The sequence below is a fragment of the Pinus tabuliformis genome, chromosome Q (assembly GCF_031772625.1).
Source record: "Pinus tabuliformis cultivar Carrire ecotype Pingquan chromosome Q, CPIR1, whole genome shotgun sequence".
NCBI classification, from domain to species: domain Eukaryota; kingdom Viridiplantae; phylum Streptophyta; class Pinopsida; order Pinales; family Pinaceae; genus Pinus; species Pinus tabuliformis.
In genome coordinates, this window is record NC_142296.1 from 167,498,369 (window position 1) to 167,513,674 (window position 15,306).

Here is a 15,306-nt window from a genome sequence, read left to right on the forward strand (position 1 = left end):
CACAACGGAGGCTTTGATTGGTACTTGGTGATATCCTAACTTCAAATCGATCTTGCTAAAATATTTTTCCCCCTTTAGTTGGTCCAGGAGGTCATCAATCCATGGGATCAGGTACCTATTATGGACAATGATCTTGTTCAGTGCCCGATAGTCAATACAGAGTCTCCAAGTCCCATCCTTCTTCTATACCAACATGATTGGGCTCCCACAGGGTGATGAACTCGGATGGATGTGACCTTTCTATAGCAGCTCCTGAATCTGCCTCTTGATTTCATTGTTCTCCAGAACAGAGCACCGATAGATTGGTCCATTAGGCAATGGCACACCTGGGATCAGATCGATGGAGTGCTTGACCTGATAGTGTAGAGGAACCCCAGTGGGGGAGGTGAAAATGTCCTCGTACTCCTCCATGACCTTGTCCATCTGTAGTTTTCGTGCAGAGGGGCCCTATCTGGAGGTCGTGACCACCGTCTTCTTCTTTCCTTGAGGGCATATCATTAGGAAAACAAATTTCTTGGTTTTTGAAATGAGCTTACTGCATTGTTTTGTAGTAACAAAAGAGATGGCGGTAGGCGGTGCTACCTCCGGTATCTTGTACAACTTATTTCCCAAAGTAATAATAACAGTGCGGGGCCTTGATTCATATACAGCATGTCGCTTCCACAAGTATGGTTGTCCTAATAATACATCACAAACTTCAAGGGGAGAAATGTCACACAATACCTCATCCGTGAAGGGCTTGATGTTGTATGGAAGGCGACACTGCTGGCTCACGCGAAGATCTCGTCCTTGGTGAAGCCACCCGATGGTGTATGGTTATGGATGCGCTGTGGTCGGTAAGCCTAGCCACTTCACGACCTCTGCCGAAATGGGGTTCTTTTGGCTCCCCCTGTCAATAAAGAACTGTAGCGGGGATCCCTTTACCCACATCTAGGAGTGGAAGAGGTGCTCCTCCTCCTCTGGATCATTGTGGTGGCAACGGTGGCGTTGGGCTCTGCATTGATAATCTGCTTCCCTTTGTCATTCCCCTTGTCAGGTTCTGACTCAGAGTCGAAACATGCATCTAATTCTAAAACCTGTAGCTCAACCACTACTGACTGCTTGGCCCAACACTCACTTGTGTTGTGAGTGGAGCTCTTATGGAACTCACACCATTTTCCCGTGTCCTTTTTCGATTTCACGGTGTTGTTCTTTGCTTGCAGCTTTGGCAGGTTGTCTTGGGCCACCCCACCTTGGCTTTGTCCTTTGTTCTGTGGTTTGGGGGCACCTTTCCCTTGCTTCAGATTCGCAGATCCAAAGTCTCACTTCTTCTACTTAAACTTTTGCTAAACCTTGATGACATATTGGTATGCCATGCTGAGTGAGGAGATGTTTAGGAATTCTAGTTCTTCCTGGATGTACTTGTGCAGATAGTCGTGGTATTTGAGTATCAAATGCAGCTGTGAATCCTTGATACCCAACTTTGTGCGAAGGGTATGGAAAATATTGGTAAACTATGGCACGTCTTGGTCCCTTCCCTACCGCAACATGGCCCACTTTATGTATTGATCCTCATAGCTTTCGACAGGGTAATACCGCTCCTTGATGGCACCCTGGAATAAATTCCAGGTGGGTGCAGCTGAAAATAGTGAGCCGGTAAAAAAAAAAAAAAAAAAAAAAAAAAAAAAAAAAAAAAAAAAAAATCATATTGAATAATATTTTTTCATTCACCGAGTTTTAATTTTCTTGTAGAGGGATCCGCCCTTCGCCTCCGAATCAGATGGGAAGGCCATCCTCCAGGACTGCTGGCTCCTCCACACTACTTCGAAACGCTGGATATTCATCTCCAGCGGTTTATACAAACATAGACCTGCCATGTCTGGAGACTGTGGGTATACTATGTAAGGAAGGACGGTTGAAGGAAGCGTTGGAAATCCTTCATTTGATGGACCAACGAGCGATTCAGCCTAGCATCAGGACAAATGCCTTGTTTTTTCAAGGTTGTACGAATATGAAAGCGCTAGCAGAAGGAAAAGTTATGCAGGCCCACTTGATCCAATGCGGATTGGAGACAAAAATTATTCTGGGTAACCTTGTTTTCAACATGTATGCAAAAAGCCAAAGCATGGAGGATGCGCGGCAAGTGTTTGACGAAATACCCCTGGCAACTACCGCACTCTTCCACATGTAGCAGCAGTATTGCCAGGATCTGGAGCTGGCTCTGCAGTCCCGCAATCTCACTGTTTCAACCTCGATTCCTCATTCAGGCAGCCGAGATCCTATTCATCTCCAGCAAGCAAATTTCCAGATTCAAATAATTCTTCTGACAGGCAAAACCCTGCTCCTTGGGGTCCAGCCGTCTTTCACAGTGTGCCATCTCTTAAAGATACTCGAACAGAGGCTGGGGATCCCTTCCTCCCTTCTACGGCTCCTCTTTGCAGGTAAGCAGCTTGATAACAATCTGCCTCTTTCCTTTTATAACATTGAAAGAAATGCCACAATGATCCTATCACTTCGACTAAGGGGAGGTGCAGTTGGGCAATCCTCTGCCTCCAAAGGTTTTTCCTACAAAGATGCAGTACATGCACAGCCTGCCAAGAAGTCTGCCCAATCTGCCGAGGCTCCCAAACCTTTCTTGGTGGACAAAATGGAGGAAACCCCCGCCATTGAAATCTCTCATCCATCTCTGGATGATCAATACCAAACATTTGCAGAAACAGCCCTCATTTGCAGATTTAATGGCCTATGGCCCCGCATTGCTGATCTATACCAGTGGATCCATTCCAATTGGACCAACAACTACAAAGTCTTCCTCTGCTCGAAAGGCTTCTTTATTGTAGCCTTTGCCTTCAACGAAGATTACCAGAAAGCCTTAATGGGAGGCCCCTGGTTCTGGGGATCAGCTGGACTCTTCCTCTCCCCCTGGTTCCTAGACTTTGACCCCTCCACTGCGGTCATCACCAAGCTTCCTATCTGGGTCAGGCTTCCAAATCTCCCTACCCATCTATGGCATTTTGTTGTCTTTCAAGGAATCGGGGACACCCTATGCCACTTCCTGGCTACATATACCTCAACGGCGGAGAAAGGAATATATACCTTTGGCAGAATTTGTGCAGAAATAGACATTAGTAAAGGGTTACTAGATCAGATCATCCTCAAAGTTGGGGACTTCCATTGGATGCAAACTTTGGACTATGAGAACACAGCCTTCAGGTGTCGCCATTGCCATTAGAAAAGGCATCTCCAGAACTCATGTGCATCGTTCTTCGACAAAAATAAGAATATCACTCGCAAATCCAAATCCAAGAGTTGGAAACCTTGTGATATACCCTTATGGATGACATAGAGTCCTCTAGCTCTGATGAGGAGGACATTGAAGTGGAAGAGGAGAATTTGGAGCAACCAAAGGACGCGCCCTCAGCCCGCATCGAGGATCCTTCTACGCCTCTGTTCTCGCAGAAACGTTCTCATGAGTCTTCACCTTCTGATTCAGACAAGCAGTCTCCTCCTTTAGCATAGAACAATCTGCAAGTAGTTTTGGTCCATCCAGATCAAAATGGTTGGGTCAAAGTTAGTAAAAAGAAAGGTAATAAATGTAGATTGGAAGATTCTGCCCATGCTGGGTAGACTCCCTATACCAGCTCATTCCTTTTGTCCTCTTCGTCATCTTTTGCTTATGCCGTGGTTGCTCTTTGGGACCGAGGTTGATATCATATCATTTCCGGCTCCCTTGCTCTTTAGCTTCGCTTCTCTGAAAGCTCTAATTGTACCATATGTCGTTTCTTAATAGAATTAGTCTTATTCAGAAAAAAAAAGGAAAATAGTGAGCTGGTACTTTCATCCTTCTGCTCACAGTAGGTTTCCCACCAGTCCTTGACGTGGGGGGCTGCTTTGAGAAGAGCAAAAATAATCTTTTTCTGACTGGAAAAATCATGAATAGAAAAATAACCCTCTAGCAGATTTAACCATTTATCGACAGCATTTGCGTCTATCTAACCCTCAAATATGGGGATTTCAAAAATAACTTGTACCTTAAACGGTGTGGCATTTCCAGAGTAGCTGTGGGAAGCGGATGCGCCGCCCCTAGGTAGCTACTGAAGGATTTGGGCAAAGTTGTCGATCAATGCATTCCTTTGTCGCTCGAGGGCTTCTTTGAGCAAGATTTTGATAGGATCTCCTGCTCCCGCATATTTCTTTTTATCCACCATGGGAGGCCGTCAAGTTTTGCGAGGCTGGTCTTGCAAAGGTTCGACCAGTTCAAACCCTAACTCCTTATATCCCGACCTCGTTGGGGACATGCAAATAAAAATAGAGAAAAAGCAGACTGCTTTGATACCACTGATCCAGATTTAAATAGGAACACAACAAATTACAGAGATAACCATAAACACAAAGATGCAGCGGAAATAATACTTCATTTCATTAATGTAAAATACTGAGATATGCTTACAAATAGAAAATGGAAATAAACAGTTAGGGCGATGGTAGCTTATCTTTGAGAAGAGATGTGGTGGCTACATGCCTCTAAACTGTGTTACAATGAGGCTCGAAGGCCTATTTATTGTTGAGAAACAATGGAAAACCCTAAACATCCAAAAACCTAACCCTAGAAGATGAAACGCCAAACTGTGGGCCCCGTTTGGGTAAATTGGTACATCAACTTCCCGGGGTCGTAACTTTGGCATACGATCTCTGTTTGACGTGTACAATATCTCGTTAGAAAGATCTATCTGAGAACTACAACTTTTGGAAGAGCAACATCGGTCCATGGACCCATGTTTCTCCCAATTTTCCCAAAAAACGTCGTTTAGGGCCTCAAAACGGCTCCAAAAGTTCAGGACTCGAAAAACTGCTAAAAATAGTAAACTATGCTACAATTAAGGAAACTGAAAAGCTGAAAGAAACAATGGTGGGGGTCCAAGTGGAATTGGTGGGTGGCCACCAATATCCACCTGGATCACCCAAGGGGGAGGGTTCTATAATAGCCCTAGTGAAAATTCCATGTAAAAATATATAAATACCACAAATGATGGGACACGTATTCCTAGCTGAGTGGTGGGCAGGAAATCCTAGGGGGTGTTCTTTTGGTTGTTTATGGCTAAGGAAATTAGCAAAGGCAATGGTTAAGGCATTAAAGAGAAAAAAGGTATTTTGGCACATTTATTTATACAAATAATGGAAAATAGGAGAAAAAGGAGGTGAAAGGTCAAAGGTGGTATGTGAGGAGGAAAATGAAGGAAAATTATGGAAATTGGGAGAAAAAGGAGGTGAAAGGTCACAGATTGCATGCGAGGAGGAAAATGAAGGAAAATAATGGAAAATGAAGAAAATAGAGGCCTAATTCATAAGAAGGTTTATGAGGATCAGTTTGCAAGCTTCTTCCTTTCAGTGTGAAGATTTGGTTAGTTTAGATATGGAGCTCTCTCATTATTCTCTCTCTCTCTCTCATACTCTTGGATACTTAGAGTTTTCTTGGAGCACTCTTGGATGGTGTGGCATACTTGGATTCTTGGAGAAAGAAGGCCAAGGAAGAGTAGGAAAGCGCAAGAAGGCATCGACATCAGCAGCTACATCAGATTTTCTTACAGGTACCAAGTTGCATGTATGATTTCTTCGCTAGTTTTGGCATGCATGGCACATGCATGTGGTTTCTTGGTTACGATCTGTCATTGGCATGGAGGATTGCCTAGATTGACAATGGATTGCCTAGGCTTGCCATTTCTTGGATAGTCATGGTGATTATGGGTTTACTTTCATTGCTTTGTTTTGGTTGGTTCTCATTTTTCCATAGCATAGGTTGAGTTACTAGTCCTAGAAGCCCTGGTTGAACAAACGCTCTGGAAGCCCTGTAACAGCTTAGGTTGAGTTACTAGTCCTAGTAGCCCTAGTTGGACAAACTCTCTAGAAGCCCTTCATGGGTTGAGTTACTAGTCCTGGAAGCCTTGGTTGGACAAACGCTCTGGAAGCCTTGGAAGGCTTGGATGGAGACCAATTTGCTGATGGTTTTTGGTGATGTCCAACTATGAGGTGGAATCAATGTTTGATGGGTTGAGGTGGGTGGCCTTTGGAAGCCTTGGATGAGTTTTGATTGATGTGTTCTCTGAGATCCCACATTCACGCTTGGAATATGGCATGGGGGTGATTGGATGAAGAGAGACTTGGCTCAACTAATTTATGGTCAGGTGGAATGTGGTAGTCCCATCTTCGGTTGGTTCATTGCATTTATTAATGAAAAAATTCATTCCCTTGCTTTTCATGTGCAAATGTACTGATGTATATATGGATATTGATGGTTGATATGGTTATTGTAATTATGTTCGCATTATGTTTTTTTTATATGCACCTTTACCCTGGAGGTTGTTACAGAGGGTGCTCTACATTAACCTTAGTTGTTTGGCATCCTCTTAATGTCTCATTAATTTCCTTTAGGGAGCGCAAGATGAGAGCCATCTCTGGTGATGAAAGTGGGTTATTTGGAGGAGGCAGTCCTTATGTCCACCCACCTTGACATCAATTTCCTCACATCCTCACCATTGTGAATTGTTCAAATATATGCATGACACATAAGACTTATTAGCACAACTTAGGACTTTGTCAACTCTTACTCAACCCTCACATGTTTAGAAAATGATAGGGGTAAGTTTTCATTTTGATATGCTCATAAATGAGTGTTATTGATATTAAGTAGACCTTCAAGGGTCTACTAAACCTCTCTCATTGCTTGCCAAGCGAGAACTATGATTTATTACCAGTCCATTACTCTATTCACCTTTTGGGCATCACATTATTCCATCTTGAATCCATAATTAATTAATTAATCAAAATATTTACCTCATTGTTAATTAATTAATCTTAACCATAATAATTATACTTAATTAATCAATTAATTTAAATCTAATTACTTAATGAAGAAATAAATTAACTACCTTCAATTTAATTAATTAAATATACACTCAACTGAGAAGTAATAATAATAATAAATTACATAATACGTTAACTTAAATGATATATATATATATATATATATATATATATATATATATATATATAGAGAGAGAGAGAGAGAGAGAGAGAGAGAGAGAGAGAGAGAGAGAGATATAGATATATCTGTGTGTGTGTGTGTGTGTACATGTACATGTATATATGAGAAGCCGATTTTCAGATTAATCACATAATCAATATCTGTTGGTTGATGTTTCAGACCCTCTAATGTGGTTCATCCTCCGGACCAAGATGAAAGAATCGATCATTTCTTCTGATTAAATAGCAAAGATGCATCAAGTTCTAGAATTAGCCGTAAAAAAATATAAATTATTTTAATCAACAAAAGAACGTTAAGGGAGAGTTTAAGTCAATATTTAATAAAATAATTTGGTCAAAACTATGTCACAAGGTTTGTCAAACTTCAACCTTGAGGTTCAAATTTTGGCAAACCTTAAAAACTTTTTGAGGTTCAACGAACCTCATAGCCATTAACCAAGTCTATAGATCAAAACTTATAACCTCATGTCGCAACTCAAGCTTGTAATCTATCCTTGCAGTTTGCATGTCCGTGATAGCATCTTTTTTATTGATGTTACTTTCTTACATTTTTATCTTATATTTCATTTTCAAGTTAATATATCGATACATAGAGAAAATGTATATAAACAAACTTAATGGTGAACCATATCTGAACTCCATCAAAAAATTCAAACTCGAACCGAACCTAATCATTGTTGAACCATAATAGTAATTTTAAGGTAGAGTTTAGGTAAATATTTAATTAAAAACAATTTGGTCAATATATAAGAATTTTCTGAATACTAAAACGATTAAAGAAGCTAATTGATTTTTTTTATAGGTGGGAAAACCTATCATAACTCAGTTGCCAAACCAATAGTGAGGACAACCATCTCCGGTTGCTAACCATGAATGTAGGCTGATTCAACAGTGTTAATCAAGGAAAACCATGCCACCTGGAAAAAAAAATAGAAATTTAACAATTATTATTTTTTTAATCCAAATTAATAATAAATTAATATATTATATATTGAATTAAGGAAAAAAAGATCGAAAATTTATAATTTATAATTGTATAGTTATAACGGTGTAAATAATGATATAATATCATTTTATAAGCTTTTTACACGTGTGGGAAATCCTATCATAACTCAATTGTCAAACCAGTAGTGAGGACAACAATCTCTGGCTGCTAACTGTGAATTTAGGCTAACTCATCACCGTTAATCAAGGAAAAACACACCAGCTAGAATAACCTGTTGGTGGTCCATAATGGGGCACGCTTTCACTCCTACCAAATGCCTCTAGGTCTTGGGACGTTAACTTGTTTCCTTACATCCGAGGAAGATGAGCTCTTAGCCAAGGAGAAGCAGTTTTAGGGCATACTCTTAGGCTAATACCCTTTTATAAGTTATTAAAACACAAAGATAAGGATCCATCTTCCTTTCTACAAAAGAAAACATCAAGGAAAGGAAGACTACCATCTATGTCAACCTCCATTATGAATTTGATGGATTAAAATTTAGAATTAAGATGATTAAGGAACAAATCTAACCTCTTATGACCATGGGGCAATATAACACAGGTATCATCAACAAACCTTTTCCAAGGTTTGGGACAAAATTGAGTAGAGGCCAATGCTTTGGCCTCAAAATCCTCCATGAATAAGTTAGCAATGACATGGGGGAGTGGAGAACCCATGGCTACTCCACAATTTTGCTCATAGAATTCACCCTCAAAGTTGAAAAAGGTAGAATTTAGGCAAATACCAACTAATTTGGTAGTCTCATCATTAGTAAAAAAAATTAAGTTATTGAAACACAAAGAAAAAATTGACTAAAAGTCAAAAATAAAATAATAAGGTTAATTTAGAGGTAAATATGATTAATAATAATAAAAAGTTAAACTAAAATATATTGAGATCATTAAAAAATGGACAATTTATTTTTTACTAATGATGAGACTGCCAAATTAGTTGGTCTTTGCCTAACTTCTACCTTTTCCAACTTCCACGATGAATTCTATGAACATAAATGTGGAGTAGCCATGGGTTCTCCGCTCTCCCATGTCATTGCTAACTTATTCAAGGAGGATTTTGAGACCAAAGCTTTGGAGTCTGCTCAATTTTGTCCCAAAATTTGGAAAAGGTTTGTTGATGATACCTGTGTTATGTGGCCCCATGGTCGTAAGAAGTTAGAGTTGTTCCCTAATCATCTTAATTCTCAATATGAATCCATCAAATTCACAATGGAGGTTGAGGTAGATGGTAGTCTTCCTGTCCTTGATGTTCCCTTTTCTAGAAAGGAAGATGGCTTCTTATCTCACTAGGGGTTTTCTCAAAAAACTCAACCTAGACAATATCTTCATGCCAAGTCTCACCATTTTCCAGTACAGAAATTCGGTGTTCTTAACAATCTTGCTACTCGTGCTCTAAGGATCTCTAATGATAATCTCCTAGAATATGAGATATACGGTCTTCTAAATGTTTTTGAAAATAATGGCTAAGAAACATCAAGGTGTTGTAGCTTTTTAAAAAGCCAGCAAAGGTCTTAGGATTAAAAAAACCCGGGTTGACTAAATTTCCAATGTTAAACTTCCATTCATCCATGAGACCACTGATAAGATTGCTCATATTCTTAAAAAGAATAATGACTCAACTACCTTTAATCCCTTTAATACCATTAAAAATCTCCTTCGATCTGTTAAGGACCCTGTGAACCCTAAGGACATGAAAGGGGTTTACTCAATCCCTTGCTATGGTGGGATTCGATACATTGGGAAAATTGGTCACTCCATTAATATGAGAATTCAAGAGCATGCAACATACATTACGCACAATCGTTCCCGCTCCTCACCTATTTCTGAACATGCAGAGAAAACAAAGGACCATGTCTACATTGAGGATTCCAGGGCCATCGCAAAGATTGATCATTTCCACTATAGGAAGTTGAGAGAGGCCATTGAAATTGAAAAACATGCTAAAAATCTCGACAGAGACGATGGTTGCAAATTGACTAAGAGTTGGATTCCTGTCCTCCCCACTGATCATTTATGTTTTCCCTTATTTTATTTTTTATTTATTTTTATTTATCTATTTATTTTCTTTTTAATTTTATTTGATGTATTAATTATGTTTTATTTTTTTTATTTATGTTTATATATTCATATACGATTTACTTATATTTATTTGTTTGGTAACATGATCATATTTTCGCTTTCCTTTCATATTGATTTTTCATTCCAATTATAATTTTTCATTTTTATTTATTTATTTTTCAATGATCTTAATATATTTTAGTTGAACATTTAATGATTATTATTTTTATTTTTTTAATCATTAATTATATTTACCTCTAAATTAACCTTATTATTTTATTTTAGATTTTTTGTCAATCTTTTCTTTGTGATTTAATAACTTATAAATGGATAATAAGTAATTATTTATACCATTATAACTATACCAACTTAGATCCATCTTAACTCCTCATCTACCAAGGGCCGAGAGAGATCAAATCTCTTGAGATGGAAACCTCTTTTAGAGTCAAAAGAGATTTGATCCCTCTCGATGCTTGGTAGATCCGAAGTTAAGATGGATCTAGACTCGTTTAATTATTAATTATAATTAATTGTAATTATAATTATAAATATAATTATTAATTTTGTGTTTTTTATTTGATTTTTACCAAGTCAAAATGTTAAAAATTGAAACATCTCTACTATGCTAGGATCAAATGTTTACATAAGAGTTAAAGTTTATTTATGAACCTCAAATATAAAGATTTTTTTTAATAAAAGGTGAATTGGGTGAGGGGAAATCTTGGATAAAATTTAATATTACGATATTTATTACCATCCCACCCAATAAAAAGTGGCCATGGTGGCCGGAAATATTAATTAAAATGTAATACTATTATATTTTACCTAATATTTCCCCTCACCCCTACTACTTTTATAGTTGAGTTTATTTACTTTCAAACTTCAAATATAAAGAAAAATTATAATAAGAAGTGGATGAGTTGAGGGAATATATATTATTTAATTTTTATACAGTTATTTTTTTTGTTAAACTTTCTTTTCACGAGTTAAAATGTTTACATTACATTACGTTATGTTACTCATTTATAGCATATCTAGACTCAATGAAGGAATTACATATATCCCTCATACTAAAAAGTTAACTTTTTTTTTTTAATTTCAAATACTTTATCTCACTATATAAAGTTATGTTACACATTTATAGCATACTATAGGCATTAGATCTAGACTCAATGAAGGAATTACATATATCCCTCATATTAAAAAGTAATTTATTTTTTTATTTTTTTTCAAATACTTTCTCTCAATATATAAAGTCTGATGTAAAATAAAGGTGAAAATTGAAGTATTTTATTTATGGTCCATATTTATTTTTTAAGTAACTTTACACAACATCTCTAGCATATACATATATTAGCTAACACACACACACACACACACACACACACACATATATATAAATTTCTTTTTTAATGTAACCTTACGTGACATCTCTCACAACATCTTTCTCATGTACTCGGTTGTAAATTTTGGGTCATTTTATTTCTTAATTAAATATATAATATATTATTTTATTATTAATTTTTCTATTTCTATCAATTAGTTTCCTTAACCTTTCTATCTTCCTTCAGCTATTCATTTTTCAACACAGTGTTGTGATCCATTATGTTTTTGTTAGGGTACCATCTCGGTTTGGGCATCATGCCCCTTTTATTTCAAGTGGACTAGCCATGACTTGAGGCCCTCGGAAAAGGTTGGAATCACGTTGGACAAGGTTGAGGCCACTAGAAAATCAATAATGAAGACGAACCTCGAGAGCTCATTCTGGTGCTTGCCATCTCCAAAAATGGAAAATGAATGTGCTCTATTATTTTGTAGGCCCCAAATCCACAAGGAAACGAGGGAAACTTAGTGGAAGAGAAAATCCTAATGGTAGGAAATCATGTGGATTTCCATATTGTTGTGGATCATCCTAGCATCAACAAATGGCATTTACAGATCCAACTTCACAAATCCTATCTACACCTCTTCCTAACGGATCTATCACCCAATCCCATCCCTCCATTTTTGCCTTCCTTTGGCTATTCATTTTTCAACACAATGTTGTGATCCATTCCTTTTTTGTTAGAGTACCATGTCAGTTTGGGCATCATGCCCCTTTTATTTCAAGTGGACTAGTCATGACTTGAGGCCCTCGGAAAAGGTTGGAATCACGTTGGATAGCATTGAGGCCACTAGAAAATCCATGATGAAGACAGACCTGGAGAGCTCATTCTGGTGCTTTCCATCTCCAAAAATGGAAAATGAATGTGCTCTATTATTTTGTGGGACCCAAATTTAGAGGGAAACATGGGAAACTTAATGGAAGAGAAAATCTTAATGGTAGGAAAGCATGTGGATTTCCATATTGTTGTGGATCATCCCAGCATCAGTGAATGGAATTTACAGATCCAACTTCACAAATCCTCTCTATGTCTCTTCCTCACGGATCTATCATCAGTTCATGACACATGGGTCCACGGAGAGAGAGCTACACCTCAATTCCCATTAACCCTGAGGTAGAATGATACTTTTAAGTTGGGTGCCTCAAGGAGGGTTACACTGTGTAATGGGTTCGGTTATCACCCCAAGAAACTCTCCTAGGTTGTAGCTCGGAGATGCTCGAGAACATTACAAACTCAACTTAACGTTGGAAATGGATGAATGGAAGGAATGATGCTTGTTCAAGCCAGATAACCACTTCTACTATGCTTAACTCCAAACATGCATGAACACCCCTAGACTACAAGGCTTTAGACCACCAATTACTCATAGTTTAAGGATTAGGTGAATATGGAGAATACTGACCACACCAGCAAATGCACAAGACCATGTGATGGTCAGCTGCAACCAGTAAAGAGGTCTGCAAATCTATTTCCTAATGCACAGACAGGATGACAGCTCTCTGGCACTAAGTGAACAGAAACATGAATAGCACATTCACTGATACATACAAGATTTCAACACAGAGGTAGGATGACAGCTCCTCTAATGCTAAACATCAAGAGTTCATGAAAACTGCATAATAGGAACAACCTAGAACAGAATAGAAGTGAAAAGTGAGCAATTAACAGCAAAAGAAGCTTGTATTAGCTGAAAATGAAGACGAGACATTGCAAGCATCTAAGTAGTCACAGTCTCCAGAAGTTGAACCTTACATCAAAACAACAACCATCAACCCTGATTACATCTGTTTTTTGGGTATATATAGAGTTTCATTACAAAGACATTATGCTACTTTAGGAGTGGAGGGGTCATAATTGACCACCAATCGCTTTAACTATCTGATGGAGTCTCTAGTGCAGTCTGACTACTTCAATGAATGGATTTGATCTTCTCGGGTGCTCTGCTATACCTCTCGGGTAGGTGGAGTGTCGTATGCATGAATTTCCATAACTGCTAAATGCATTTATCTGCTCGAGGCTTGTCCTTTCTTTCTCGGCCATCCTTCCTGTTGAATGCGGTTGATGAGGATCTATTACGCTGAGTACTAGATGCTGGCTACCTTCATCTTTTCGGGAGTATGGAATGGTTAAGGATGAGAGGATTGCATGGAAAACGTATGAGCAGGACGAGGGATGGATATTAGCCGTTGGATCAAACGAATGGACGACGGAGATCTCTTGGTGGGCGATATCGGGAGGAAGCGGGAGAAAACAATCGTGAGCCGTTGGATCATGGGCAGACAGATCCAATAGTCAGCTAGTAGAAGATATGTGTAGAGTTTATCGGGAGGGGACGGAGGACGGGCGGTAAGTGGTATTTCCCGCACGGCCGTTGGGGTTGAGTGGTAAACGTACAACGATGAACGATCAAAATCATCGTGCGACGCGTGGCGGCGGGGAATAAATGAAACCACCTTTATCGCACATTAACGTCCGGGCAGTTTGAAGGCGCGAGGGAAGTGACTGTTGTCTAATCGCAGAGGGGATGATCGGACGGTAGGGATTTAACCATGCAGGTTTTGTTTGATGGTGACCAGGAAATGTTAAGTCGTGGTTACGGTAAAGGTTTTATGGAGGTGCATGGTTGTGTGGGCGTAGGTTTTTATAAGGTTTTATGTATTGATGCCCGGGGCTTTGAAAAGAACTTTTTAATATGATTTTCAACATAAGCACGGGAAGTTAAGACAAAAGGAAGGTGAGAGAGGTAGAGGGGAAGGCAAGGATAACCGGTGTAGACCTTTTCTGAGCAAAACACCAAGGATCGATTTTACTTCTGCTCCTCGAACATCAACAACATGTAGCAGAGCTAACATTGGCTCCTTTTGGGGATGATATCCTCCCTGTGAGGTCTCAAGAACTTGCAGATCAATGCCTTTTCTGTGAAAACCAATTAGCAAAATTTCCTAGTGTTCCATTGGGCTTGGAGTCTAACTGAGCTTATACTAAAACTGAATAAACAACATATTTACAATTTTAAAGCCAAAAGACCTTAAGTAACATAAACTTTCAGAAAGCACCCATTGACTGGGCCATCAAAACTGTCTCCCCTCCCATAATTTGCAATATGAAGGCATTTTTGCCTTGGATTTGAGAAATGATAAAAGGCCCTGTCCAGAAAGCATCAAACTTCCCATGGTTGCCTTTTTTTTCTTTTAGTGCATCCCACTTCAAAACCAAGTCTCCAATCTGAAAATTATCTGTTTTTGTCCTTTTGTCAAAGACTTCCTTGATCTTCTTCTGATGTGCTGTAGACTTTTCATCCAGCTGTTCTCTAGTTTGGTGTACCTCTGCTAAATCAATAACCCTTTTTGCCATGTCTTCTTCCTCATTCTGCTCTTCTTGTAAGAACTTTGCCACAGGGAGAGTTAACTGAATTGGGAATACGGCTTCAGTGCCATATACCAGCCTAAATGGAGAATTCCCTGTGGATTTCTTGATGGTCACTCTATCAGCCCACAGTGCATATCTGAGCTTAGAATCCCAATTCTTTTTGTTGTCTTCCAATAGCATTTTAATTATCCTAATCAGGCTTTTGTTTGAAGATTCTGCTAGACCATTTCCCTAAGGATAGTATGAGGTGGAATGAACTAGTTTAATGCCCATTGAATCACACATGTCCACCAATTATTTTTCCCTAAAGGCTGCTGCATTGTCTGTGACTAATTTATGTGGACAACCAAATCTGGTGAAGATATGCTCCGTCAAAAACTTCATGACCACATTATGATCAGCCTTTCTAGTAGGGATTGCTTCAATCCACTTAGTGAAGTAGTCAGTGGCTACTAGTATCCATCTGTGCTGGCCA